At 50.7% G+C, this 13,005-nt stretch overlaps 1 long non-coding RNA gene across 4 annotated transcripts in view; it reads right to left on the minus strand.

Annotated features, from left to right (window-relative positions):
- The window catches only part of LOC116558788, a 56,233-nt gene that overhangs the window by 20,895 nt on the left and 22,333 nt on the right, over positions 1-13,005 (minus strand). The window contains exons 4-8 of one of the 4 annotated variants that reach the window (XR_004272167.1): positions 10,030-10,145; positions 3,365-3,418; positions 2,538-2,631; positions 1,625-1,750; positions 994-1,031 (exon numbers count right to left, since the gene is read on the minus strand). This is a non-coding gene — a long non-coding RNA (uncharacterized LOC116558788). Of the gene's footprint in view, positions 1-993; positions 1,032-1,624; positions 1,751-2,537; positions 2,635-3,364; positions 3,419-10,029; positions 10,146-13,005 lie in introns of those variants that run through there. The other 3 variants (XR_004272169.1, XR_004272168.1, XR_004272170.1) reach the window with 3 other exon arrangements.

Genomic DNA, 13,005 nt, shown 5'->3' on the forward strand with positions numbered 1-13,005 from the left:
TATCAGCTCCCGTGCTTGGCACTGCCCACATCATCTTGAACCCCGGTAGAACCTGGAGTTGGCTCTCCTCTGCCCGCCGTCCTGTGGGCTCCCAATCACCCTGCCCTACTGTTTGGGTCCAGTGGTCAGGGATGATATATAATAGGCCACCACTCCTCTACCATGCTAGGCTCCCTGAACCAGCCAAGTGTCAGGCGCTGTTGCATGCCTGCCCCTTCCCTCCCTCCTTGAAACATCCCAGCCTCCTTTGGGCCATCTCTCCACCTCTATCTCTGCTTGGACCCTTGTTTCTGGCTGTGACACTTTACAGAAACCCCATGAGCCCCTGTATCTCTAGAGCGAATCATCAGCCCCATGAATTGGCCACAGCCTCCTCTATGTCTGGCCCTGTGCTGGACATTAGGACACCAAGATGCATGACATTCCACCCCTGCCTTCCAGAAGCTCAGACCTGCTGGCAGAGATGGCCTTGATTTCAACAGATTTTATCAAGAACCCACTGTCCACCTGGCGCTCTGCTAGGCACTGAGGATGCACCCATGAACAAGATGGCCAAACCCTATTCTTATAGAGCTTATGTGCTAGTGGAAGGTATAAGACGTTATCCAAATAAACAGGCATGTCAAGGGGTCATAAGTGTGATGAGACAAAATAAGGCAGGGGCAGGGTGGTGGCAGGGGAGAGGAATGTGATGGCATAGGGTGGGGCACTGCCTGGTCAGGGATGGACCTCTCCATCAGAAGTAAGCTATGGGCTGGGGGTGGCGGCTCACATCTGTAATTCTGGCACTTTGGGATGGCAAGGCAGGCAGATTGCTTGAGCTCAGGAGTTTGAGATCAGCCTAGGCAACATAGTGAGACCCCGTCTCTATAATAAATAAAAAAAAAAATAATTAGCTGGGTGTGGTGGCTGATGCCTGTAGTCTCAGCTACTCAGGAGGCTGAGGTAGGAGGATCACCTAAGCCCAGATCGAGGCCGCAGTGAACAGTGATCATGCCACTACCATCCAGCCTGGGCAATGGAGTGAGACCCTGTATCAAAAAAAAAAAAAAAAGTGAGCTATGTTGTGTAAGGGGGCCAGGTGGACAGCCAGGGTCAGAGTGTTTCAACAAAAGCCCTGAGGGGACCATGCTTGAGAATGAGCCCGGCAGCATGGCAGGAGGGCTGGATCACATGGGACGGTGACTCTGCCCATTAGATCCACTGGGGAAGTGTTTAAGATACATTGCCATCCGGCCCCAGCTCAGATTGATTCAGGTGCCCCAACATGTAGCCAGGGTTGAGAACCGCTCACTCAGGTGGGCTGTGGTAGGGGTTCTGGATTTTATTCTGAGATGGGAAGCCACTGGCCTCTGTTTTTGAAGGCTCAGAGAGTCAAATAGGAGGTGTCAGCCCCTATGACGAGGGTGTCAGGGCGGGGAGAGGAAGGATCCCCCAGGCGGTGGTAGAGCAGCAGCAGGTGCCATGGGAAGGGAGAAGGGAAGTACCTGCTCTCCTGTGTTGCTGTGAGAGGAACTGTCATCCTAACCCCAGGGAGGGCCACAGGGGCTCTAGCATTAGGTAACCTGCGTGGCCGCACAGGGAGTAAGGTGGACTGTTAGAATTCCAACCCAGGGCTGCCTACCTGAGCAGCTGCCTCCCGGCAGGTGTAGCCTCTGACATGGACACTCCACCTCACTCGTTTGAATGGAGGATGGGTGTCTGGTTTCCAGGGACTAGGAAATCCTTGCCTTCTGGTCACCTAAAAGCACTGTATGACAGGCGGCCAGTAGGTACCTGGGGGTTGGGCAAAAGTCACTATCCCCCACCCCACCAGGTGCCCCCTGCCATCACTCAGCCCCTCTTCTGGACCCTCAGAACTTCCCACCATTTGCCAACTAAAGGCATCATTGGGCACCGGGGCTCTGCTCCCACCCCAGCTGTGGCGGCCGGGTGGCTGGCATCATTGCTGATGGTCAGTGCCCAGACTCTAGCCGAGTGTGTGCCAATTCTCCTACACAGGATGGCGGGGCCAAGGGCAGCTCTGATGAGATGGCAGATGCCACTTGGCCACTCCTACTTCCTCCCTTGTTTTCTCCCCTCCCTTCTCCTGCTTCTTTTTCCTTCTCTCAGTGCCCCTTGGGGCACTAGGTATTACTCAGTGGGTGCCCAGAGTAACAATAATCTGACGCAGCCTCTTTTCTAAGGAAGAAGGAGATGTTGCAGCCTCCCTCTTCAATCAACCCAAGCCTCCAGTCCCTGACACATGATCTGAAAGCCAAGCATCAACCCTTGCTCCTGCACCCCCAGGTCCTTCCCATTGATGTAACGCAAAGATGGAGAGCCGTGGCATGGACAGGGCGTGGCAGGGAGGATCACGGCTGCCCTCCTGCATGAGGTCAGCACTCCAGCTTGCCCCTTTCTGGGCTAGAAGCTTCTAGCCCAGTTCCTTATCTTCCTGTCTCTGCCAGAGCTCTTCCCTCCTTAATTCACTCATTATCCATCAGATGGTTTCAGACTCTGTGCCAGGCTCTGTTTTCAGTACCCAGGATACAAACTTGACCCTGACTTAGACCCCACTCCCAGGAGCTCAGCGTCTCAGAGGCGGCTAGGATGTAATCTTTTCTTCCTCTCAGCTTCTTAAGATCTCAGCTACTTGGGAGAAAGACAGTTGTCCATTAGTCATTCTATTAAAATTTGCCAAGGGTTTTTTTTTTTTTTTTTATTTCAAGAACAATAAAAATGTTTAATGCCCTCGTGTTTTCCCTGGAGGAGTGATTGACTAAGTCCTAGGTTCCTGGGGAGAAGGAATCTTGCACAACCAGGGAAATAACACAGAGGCTCCAAAATCACACACACTTGGATTCAAATCCAAACTCTATGGCTTGCAAGCTGTAGAGAATGCTTGGGAATGTTCCTTAACTGTTCCATGCCTCAGTTTTCCTCTCTGTAAAATGGAGATAGTGATAACGCCTATTTCACAAGGTCGTGAGGATTTAAGAATGAATATTTAGGCCAGGCCTCGTGGTTCACGCCTGTAATCCCAGCACTTTGGGAGGCTGAGGCAGGTGGATCACTTGAGACCGGGAGTTCGAGACTAACCTGGCCAACAAGGTGAAGCCCCGTCTTTACTAAAAATACAAAAATTATCCAGGCGTGGTGGTGCATGCCTGTAATCCCAGCTACTTGGGAGGCTGAGACAAGAGAATCGTTTGAATCCAGGAGGTGGAGGTTGCAGTGAGCCAAGATCACGCCACTACACTCCAGCCTAGGCGACAGAGTGAGACCTTATCTAAAAAATAAATAAATAAATAAAAATAAATTTTAAAAAGGCCCAGAGTGCTGGACTAGTGGAGCTTCACATCCTCACTCTGCACACCCCCACCCACTTCTCCATCAGCAGGAATTCCAGCTCCCTCCCTCCCCAGGGATCACAGTCCTGGAAGTAAAATGGAAGATCATATGCTTTTTTTTTTTTTTTTTTGCATTCTTCACTCTTGATAAGATCTCAATCAGCAAGAATGTATAAAGAACATCCTACTTAAAAGATTTTGCGAGACTCTTAAAAAGATGACCTCAGCCCAGAGTTTTGTTTCCGTGGCAGCTTTGAATGTAGCTGGGGAAGTAAACATGGAAAGAGAATTTATGATAAAAGGCATTGTTGGGTCAGGTGTCACTCACAGTGGATCCGCTGCCTTTTGAGGTAGTAAGCACTTTGTCCCCCAGACTGGGAAACCACTTGGGAATTCCAGGGGCACCACTGCCTGTGGTGCACCTTGCCAGCTTCCTGAGGAGGCAGCAGCAGATCTGCACCTGGCCTGACCCTATACGTTGCATCTCTCTTTTTTGCTGTGCAGAGTAGCAAGGTGTAACTGGCAGATGAGATACAGTCCTCAGAGAAGCCAGAGGAATGTTGCAAAGCATGATTCTGGGCTTGCAAACATCCTTCTCCTTGGATTCCAGAATGCCAGGGGCATCTTCTCAGCCCTGTCACTGGCTTTGAGGCCAGACTTGGCCTTTCAGGACCTAGGACTGATTCTGGGGTATGGGAATGAACTAATCTAGGACTTTTTTTTTTTTTTTTTTGAGACAGAGTCTCACTCTGTTGCCTAGCCTGGAGTGTAATGGCACGAGCTTGGCTCACTACAACCTCCACCTTCTGGGTTCAAGCGATTCTCATGCCTCAACCTCCCAAGAAACTGGGATTACAGGCATGTGCCACCACGCCCAGTTAATTTTTGTATCTTTAGTAGAGATGGGGTTTCACCATGTTGGCCAGGTTGGTCTTGAACTCCTGGCCTCAAGTGTTCCGCCTGCCTCGGCCTCCCAAAGTGCTGGGATTACAGGCATAAGCCACCACACCCAGCCCTTAATCTGGGATTCTTAAAGCCGGAGTTGATGACGGTAGGAGGGCCACCTCGGGGAAGAGGGGATGGGGCCAGGGGTTAGGGCTCAGTACTATTCCCTGCCTTGGGCAAGTGCCTCAAGTGGCTGCCTTCAGCCTCCTGTGATTCCACACCACCCACCAAGTGTTCTACTTGGTAATGGAATTTACTGCCCAGCTTCTCTATAGAAGTGGAGGAGTGGGGGGTGGGGTGAGGTTGAGATTTACAAGCAATAGAGGCAGTGCTGTGCCTGGCTGCCTCAACCTGAGTCCTGACACCACCACATCCTAGTTGTATGACCTTAGCCACATAGCATGGCTTCTCTCTGCCTCAGTTTCCCCATCTGAAAAGTGGGCTGATCATAGAATGCACGTGGATTAAATGAATTAGTACATGAAAAGCCTGCAGAATTTACTGGTCATATAGAAAGCACTACACAGTGTAAGCCGTTGTTATGTCATCTTTCTCCTGAGGGTAGAAACAGGCATCACCTGCCTCCTCTGTTTCACTGTGAGGGCTGTGACCAGGAGCCAAAGGTTTCCTTTTTGTTTGTTTGTTTTTGGAAAGGAGTCTCACTCTGTTGCCCAGGCTGGAGTGCAGTGGCACAATCTTGACTCACTGCAACCTCCACCTCCTGGGTTCAAGGAGTTCTCCTGCCTCAGCCTCCCGAGTAGCTGGGACTACAGGCCTGTACCACCACGCCAAGCTAATTTTTGTATTTTTTAGTAGAGACAGGGTTTCACCATGTTGGACAGGCTGGTCTCAAACTCCTGACCTTGTGATCCGCCTGCCTCAGCCTCCCGAAGTGCTGAGATTAGAGGCGTGAGCCATCGAGCCTGGCCCAAAGGTTTCTTACTAAAAGGAGGAAGGGTTCCGTGGGGCACACAACTGCATAAAACCCTTTCTATCTGTGGAGAACTACCTGTCCTCCTAAAATGGCATTAGAGTTTGGGAATTCTGATGTCACTTATTCTAACAGATATAGAGGTTAGGCAAAGGGCTATGAACTTAACAAACATTACCTAAATTTTAAAGCTTTTAAAAATTTAATAGACACTTACGCCTGTAATTCCAGCACTTTGAGAGGCTGAGGCTGGTGGATCACCTGAGGTCAGGAGTTCAAGACCAGTTGTCCAACATGGTAAAACCCTGTCTCTACTAAAATTACAAAAATTAGCCAGGCATGGTGGTGGGCACCTGTAATCCCAGCTACTCAGGGGGCTGAAGCACGAGAATTGCTTGAACCTGGGAGGCGGAGGGTGCAGTGAGCTGAGATAGTGCCACTGCCCTCCAGCCTGGGCAACAGAGTGAGACGGTCTCAAAAAAAAAAAAAAGAAAAATATCTCCTTGGGTCAGGTCCAGTGACTCACACCTGTAATCCCAGTGATTCGATTCGAGAAGCTAAAGCAGGAGGACTGCTTGAGGCAAGGCATTTGAGACCAGGCTGGGCAATATAGCCAGATCTCGTTTCTACAGAATATTTGAAGAGTAGCCAGGCATGGTGGTGCATGCCTGTAGTCCTTGCTACTCTGGAAGTTGAGGCAGGAGGAGAGCTTGAGCCCAGGAGTTTGGGCTGCAGTTAGCTCTGATCACACGACTGCACTCTAGCCTGGGCGACAGAGCAAGACCTTGTCTCAAAAAAAAAAAAGTCTTCTTGGCCTAGACCCCTCTGTGAAACACTGGAGATTCAGAAATAAATAAACAGTGTTATATCCTCAAGGAATTCACAGCCTGGTAAAGGAAAGAGGTCAGTTGCAGAAATAACAATGGCTTTGAAGTGGGGTCTGGTATCTGCATTTCGTAGATGTGGTAGGAATTATCCCAGAGATTGTAAACAGCTGCCCAGATGACTTGCTCCTTCCACCTCCCTGCCCTGCCTTCCTCAGCCCCTGCAGTACCTACCTGGCTTGCAAGTCTTGTAAACTGAGTTGGGCCTCCTTGCTAGGTTCATAGTTGTGAATGTAATGTAAACAGGAAGTGTCTGCTGCCTTAGGAACCTGCTGGAATCCACTCTTGCCCGGCCAGCTCTCTCCCTTCCCTTCCATGCAGCAGCGGGCACCTCGGGGCCACCCTCCTGCCTTGAGCTCAGACTTCAGACTTGAGTGCCGTTTGCAGTCACAGCTGCAGCCAATCGTTTCCAAGGTGTTTCCAAACTCTGCTCCCCAACCTCCACTCCTAGGTGTTACTGGGCTGCAGAGGGGCTCCAGAGAGGCTTCAGGACATCCCATTGACTGTCCCACTGTCACCACTAAGGGCTATGCCTCCTCCCCAGCAAGGTGCCTAAGCCCCTTGTACCCTGGCCCTGGGTTCTCTGCAGACTCTTCAATCTTGCTACTAGACCAAGAACCCACTTTCCCCTTGGGCACCTCCTCCCTGAAGCCCTTGTGCCTGCATCTGTCCACATTCCCTCTGTTTGGACTTCCTTCCTTCCAGTTCCCTGCAGTACCAGTTCCAGTTCAGTCACTGGGCCTTTGGCAAAAATCTCTCACCTGGCTGAGACCGTAGTTCTCTGTCCCTACAATGAAGGTGGGCCCTGGATGCCCTCAGAGTCTCATTCTTGCTCCTGGATTTTACATAAACCTGTCTGCTGTCACTTTTGTGTTTTGTATTCCCCACTCTTCTTCTTTCAGACATGCTTCAAACTCCCCTCCTCCAGGAAGCCTTCTTTGATCAGCCCTGTGAATACTCCTGTGTGTGCCCAGTTCTGCTGGTAGCCAGGGGGCCTATGCTAATGCTGGTGCCAAGGGACCTTAGCTCCCTCATAACCTCCACTGCCTGAAAGGACACCTGAATACCCACAACCAAAGTAAAAGCAGAGCTTAGTATAGAAACAGTGACCACTTCTCAGCAAGTCCCCCAAGCATTCTCCCAACCCCCAACCAGACCTACCCCAAGCCAGATAGTCTAGAAATTCTAGCCATCTACAGTCTACACTATTTGTTTTGCTTTGTTTTGGAGATGGAGCCTTGCTGTGTCACCCAGGCTGGAGTGCAGTGGTGCTATTTCTGCTGACTGCAACCTCCAACTCTCAGATTGAAGCAATTCTTCTGCTTCAGCCTCCCGAGTAGCTGGGACTACAGGCACATGCCACCAGGCCTGGCCAACTTTTTGTGTTTTAGTAGAGACCAGGTTTCACCATGTTGCCCAGGCTGGTTTTGAATTCCTGAGCTCAAGCAATCTGCCTGCCTCGATTTCCCAAAGTGCTAGGATTACAGGCATGAGCCACCACACCCAGCCTAGTCCATACTCTTGTATCTAGGCTTTCAGAGTCTAAGTCTTTTTCTCGTGTTTATGTTGTAAGCTGCCTGGGTTGAAAAGGACCATGCCTTCTAATTCCTGGCTATGACCTGCCCCAGGGGCTTAGTCAGGGTAATGACACCACTTGGTGGCCAAGTAATTTTTAAAATAATAATAATTATTATTTTTTTTTTGTTTTTTATTTATTTTTTGAGACAGTTTCACTCTTGTTGCCTAGGCTGGAGTGCAATGGCATGATCTCAGCTCACTGTAAACTCCGCTTCTCAGGTTCATGCGATTATCCTGCCTCAGCCTCCCAAGTAGCTGGGATTACAGGCGCATGTCACTATGCCTGGCTAATTTTGCATTTTTAGTAGAAACGGGATTTCACCATGTTGGTCAGCCTGGTCTCGAACTCCCGACCCCGTGATCCACTCGCCTTGGCCTCCCAACGTGCTGGGATTACAGGCGTGAGCCACTGCACCTGGCCAATTTATTAATAATTATGAAGGTGCTTTCACAGCCAGCGTTCCATGTTGCCTCACCTTCTGTGAGGGAGACAGAGCATGCACGATTTCCCCACTTCAGTGGATGAGGAAACCGAGGCTCTGGGAGGTTGAACTCCTTGCATACGGTTGATTAAGTGGCAACGGTTGGCCTCCAACAAGGCACACCCCTGCCCAAACGCTGTGCACCATAGGTCAGTGACTTTGAACTGCTTTGTTTCCCAGCTCAGGTTTTAATCCGTTCCGTGTCAGGCCATAAGCAGTAGCCCCGGGGCTGGCAGGAGAGCCAGAATAAGCAGATTTGGCTTCTAATCTGACTCACCCAACTGGTTCAGAATGCAGCCAAATGGGGGAAATTTTGGTGATTTCCTTTCCCCATTTGCTCTCACAGTTGCCCTCTAGCCCCTCTCTGCACTCTTCCTCCCACCCCAAAGCTCTGGGAATGTATGGGGGGGTGGGGCGTCGGGGAGGCGCGTTCCTAGGAGGATGTGAGCCCATGGATGGGTGGGGGGTGTTTTTCTCCTCCTCATTGTTCTCCCATGCCCATTGTCTGTGCTGTGAGCAGGACGTCATCAAGTCGCCTGGCAGGCTCTCAGCAGAGCTGGGGAATGTTTCCGGAGCGGACTCACCCGTTATGAATGGCTGAAACTTTTTAAAAGCTCTGACATTTCTTTGGATGGCCAGACTGGGAGAGCCAAAGAGAAGGAAGGTCTTGGAGACTCCTGGCTTTGACGCTAAAGGTCTCAGGGACCTTGGCAGACCCATGATTTGCCAAGAGGGCCTTTCAGACTGGGCCTGCTTCCCAGTGAGGGATTTGGAAATATCACGTGGAGAGGAAATGGGGGGGGGTGCAGGGGGGTGGATGGAGGGCTCAGCTGGAGGTGTGGAGAGAGTCAAAATTGTATTATGTTTTGTTTACAATGCATGACCCCAACATGGGACTTGGGATGGCTGACACCTGAGTATGGGAAAGGACCTAGTCACCTTTGAAAGCTTCACTGAGCTCCCCCCAGAGGAAATGGAAAGTCGGAATTGTTTTGAAGCAGGTCAGTGTTTGCCAGTGGGTGAGTAATGCTCAGCGCTCCCAGAGAAAGTATTCCTCTCTGCATCCATCTCTTTACCACTAGGCTGGGAGTGCCGCCTCTCTGAGGTGTCCCATGCTTTGCGTACATTTCCTCATGGTTTCATTGGTCTCGTGAGGATCAGCTTGCAGCAAGACCAATAAGCATGTGTAGTAACCCATTTCTTATAGATGAGGAAGCTGAGTTTCACAGAGGCTGAGATTGCACACAGCTACTTTGCCGCAGAGCTGGGACCGGAACCCAGGTCTGTGACACTCCAAAGTCCATGTTTTACGACAGAATTTCTCAAGCATTCGTGTGCATAAGGAATGACTGGGGTGCCGGCTGAGAGTGCAGATTTCTGGGCCCTGTCCCCTCCTCTTCCTAATTCAGCAAATCAGAGTTAGGGGCAGGAATCTGTACGTTTGACAAATAACAGGTGATTGGGAACGGTTGGGGCATTGCCTTGGGGCTCTTTTTTATGATTTCAGCCAAGACAGCAGCAACCTGGTCTGAAAACACAGGCGCAGCCCAGGGCCCTCTCCCCTCACTCCACCTTCACCTCCAGAGTGAAACACAGGAGAAGCAGCCCAGTCTCTCAGAAGGCAAAAGGACCCATCTTCAGCCTAGAAAATCTCCCATTGCACTTTATAACATTTTCAACCCTCAAAAGAGAAAGCTGAACCCCACAATCAGGAACATTTACCCATCCCTCAGATGTTTCTGGGCCCCCTGCCACGAGTGAGGGACTGGGACAGATACTGCTCAGATGGGTGTAAAGCAGGTTTCTCAGAGATGGGTGCATCAGGATCCTACTGCTTCAGAATTATCTGAGGGTTTGCTAAGAATTCAGAGTCTTACCCCAGACCTCCAAAGTCCAAATCCCTGGGGGATGAACTCTGTGAATCTGCATTTTAAATTCTCTCCTCAAGCAATTCTATAGCAAGTAGGAGTTTGGCAAGTGGTTTCCTGAGAGTCTGGGAAGGAAAGGAACTGGGAACATTGTAGCTTAGGGTCTTGTGGGTTAAAGACCACGGTAAAACACCCAAACTACATATGTCAGCCAGGAATGCCTGGGATGTAGCTGTGGATTTGTGGGAGAGCCGCACGTGGCATGTGGAGTTCTGGGTTTGAATCCTGGCTGGGCTACTCTGGGATTCTGGGCCAGTGACTTAACCTCGCAGAACTCAATTCCTCACATGCCATGTAGGATACTCTAGTCCACCCCCCAGCATTGCCATGAAGACCCAGTGAGCCTGCCGCAGCTCCGAATGAACAGCGCAGGGCTGTGCTGGACGGGGCTCATTCTGCGTGACACCGCTCTAGACAATGCCTTCCTTCAGTGGGCTCCCAGCAGCCTTGAGCTGGAGCTGATCCACTTCACTCTGCTGGGGAGCCAAGGGGTGGGTGGGAATGGCTGGTTAGAGTTCAAAATCAGACTCTGGACACATGGGGTGGCCCAGGGTACCCAAAGAGGGTCAGGGGTCAAAATGTGCCTCACAAGCCCCTGAAGAAGATAGTATAACCCTGGCAGGATAGCCTCGTGGTTAAGGGCATAGGCTCTAGAGCCAGAGGGTTCAAATCCTGGCTGGACTATTTGTTAGCTGAGTGACCTTGGGCCACTTACTTCACCTCTCTGTGCCTCAGTTTCCTTATGTGTAATATGGAGATATAAAAACATACCCACTTCCCTGACACAGGGGAAAAGCCCTCAAAACCTGTCATATGTATTAAGTATCTAGTAAATATTAACTATTATTGATTATTAATGGAAGGATTTTGTGCACGGAGACTTTTTTTTTTTTTTTGAGACAGAATCTCACTCTGTCACCCAGGCTGGAGTGCAGTGGCATCATCTCGGCTCACTGCAACCTCTGCCTCCTGGGTTCAAGAGATTCTCTTGCCTCAGCCTCCCAAGTAGCTGGGACTACAGACATGTGCCACTATGCCCAGCTAATTTTTGCTTTTTTTCAGTAGAAACAGGGTTTCACCATATTGGACAGGCTGGTCTTGAACTCTTGACCTCATGATCTGCCAGCCTCGGTCTCCCAAAGTGCTGCGATTACAAGCATGAGCCACTGTGCCTGGCCGGGGACTCTTTTAATAGTTGACTTCATAGTTGTCTATGTCTGTGCAGGGCTGCGTGCCCTCCACGTCCAGGTTTCTCCCTGGCTACCCTAATCTGGAGATGATACCAAAAATGGAGCCAGATGTCCAAGTCTTCCAACTGGGATTTATCCTCTTGGTAAATCTCCTAGGATATGAGGATAAGGATGAAAGCAACGGCAGCTGGATTAAGAAGCATCTGTATTAGTACCTCTTAAACCAAGGCTTAAGAGAAAGCACAGATGGACGTAAAAGGAATTCAACACCTGCCCTTCTCTGTTTGTTTTTTTTCTGAGACAGAGCCTCACCGTGTTGCCCAGGCTGGAGTGCAGTGGTGAATCCCGGCTCACTGCAGCTTTGACATCCCGGGCTCAAGCCATCCTCCCACCTCAGCCTCCTGAGTAGTTACAACTACGGGTGTGCCCCAGCATGCCTGGCTAATTATTTGATTACTTGTAGAGACAGGGTCTTGATATATTGCTCAGGCTACTCTCTAACTCCCACTTCCGCCTCCCACAGTGCTGGGGTTACAGGTGTGAGCCACTGCACACGGCCTGCTCTTCTCTTCCATTTCCTTTAGGTTCAGCCAGGCATGGTGGCTCATGCCTGTAATCCCAGCACTTTAGGAGGCTGAGGCGAATGGAACACTTGAGGTCAGGAGTTTGAGACCAGCCTGGCCAACATGGTGAAACCTTGTCTCTACCAAAAATACAAAAATTAGCTGAGCATGGTGATGCACACCTGTAATCCCAGCTACTCGGGAGGCTGAGGCAGGAGAATCACTTGAACTCAGGAAGTGGAGGTTACAGTGAGCCAAGATCACACCACTGCACTCCAGCCTGGGTGACAGAGCAAGACTCCATCTTAAAAAAAAAAAAAAAAGGTTCAACTTTTATGTGGACTTGGGGGCAGGGCTTGGCTAAGAGACAAAGCAGTCTGTGAATTATTGGATCTTTGTACGCTGAGAAACTGGGAAGGAATGGGACTCTCTACCAGCTCCACTTTTCTTCATGAATCTGCTAACAGGCAAGGAACCATCTCAAATGCTCTAAGAGGAAAGGAGACAGATTGGAGTTGGGCTCTGCTTCAGTCACTCCCCTGCTCCTGTCTCCTCCCCTCCTGCCCAATTTTCTTCTGGACAGGGGCAGGCAAGAAGACTTGGAAGCTTCCCAGGAGGGAGTGTGTAAGTGTCAGGACAAATGTGTTACCTGGGCTCCCAGCCCCACTTTCACCAGGATGACTGACTGGATGTGAGAAAAAGCCCTCCTCTTGCCCCTCTCCTGAGGCCAATCAGCTGTCTCCAAGAGCCCCTTCTCCTCCAGCTAGACCCCTGGGGGTTGGTCGGTATCCATCCTTGGTTTGGAAGATGCCGCTCTGTCTGAAGGATGCTGCCAAGTCGAGGGCCCCCCCAGTGGGGAGCAAGCACTGCTGCAGGTCTGGCAGAACACCCTGGAAACGGTGATGCACCGAAAGGAGACACCGCGGTGAAGAGAGGACTGTGGCCAACTGGGACTCTCGTAACCCAGCCATCTCACAGAAGGTGGAGGGAGCAAGAAGCGCTTGTGGTCTTTCAGCCTGCACTTGCCAATACTTGGCAAGGCAGGGGCCATTGTCAAGGCAGGGGCCAGCCCACGTAGCACAGGGACAAGAAAACAAGGTCCCCACCCACCAGGAATCCAGCCCAGTGGGAAACAGCTGGCTACCTTGTCACAAAGGAGGGAGCCACTGATT

The sequence above is a fragment of the Sapajus apella genome, unplaced genomic scaffold (assembly GCF_009761245.1).
Source record: "Sapajus apella isolate SASKATOON/1434 unplaced genomic scaffold, GSC_monkey_1.0 scaffold22, whole genome shotgun sequence".
NCBI lineage: Eukaryota > Metazoa > Chordata > Mammalia > Primates > Cebidae > Sapajus > Sapajus apella.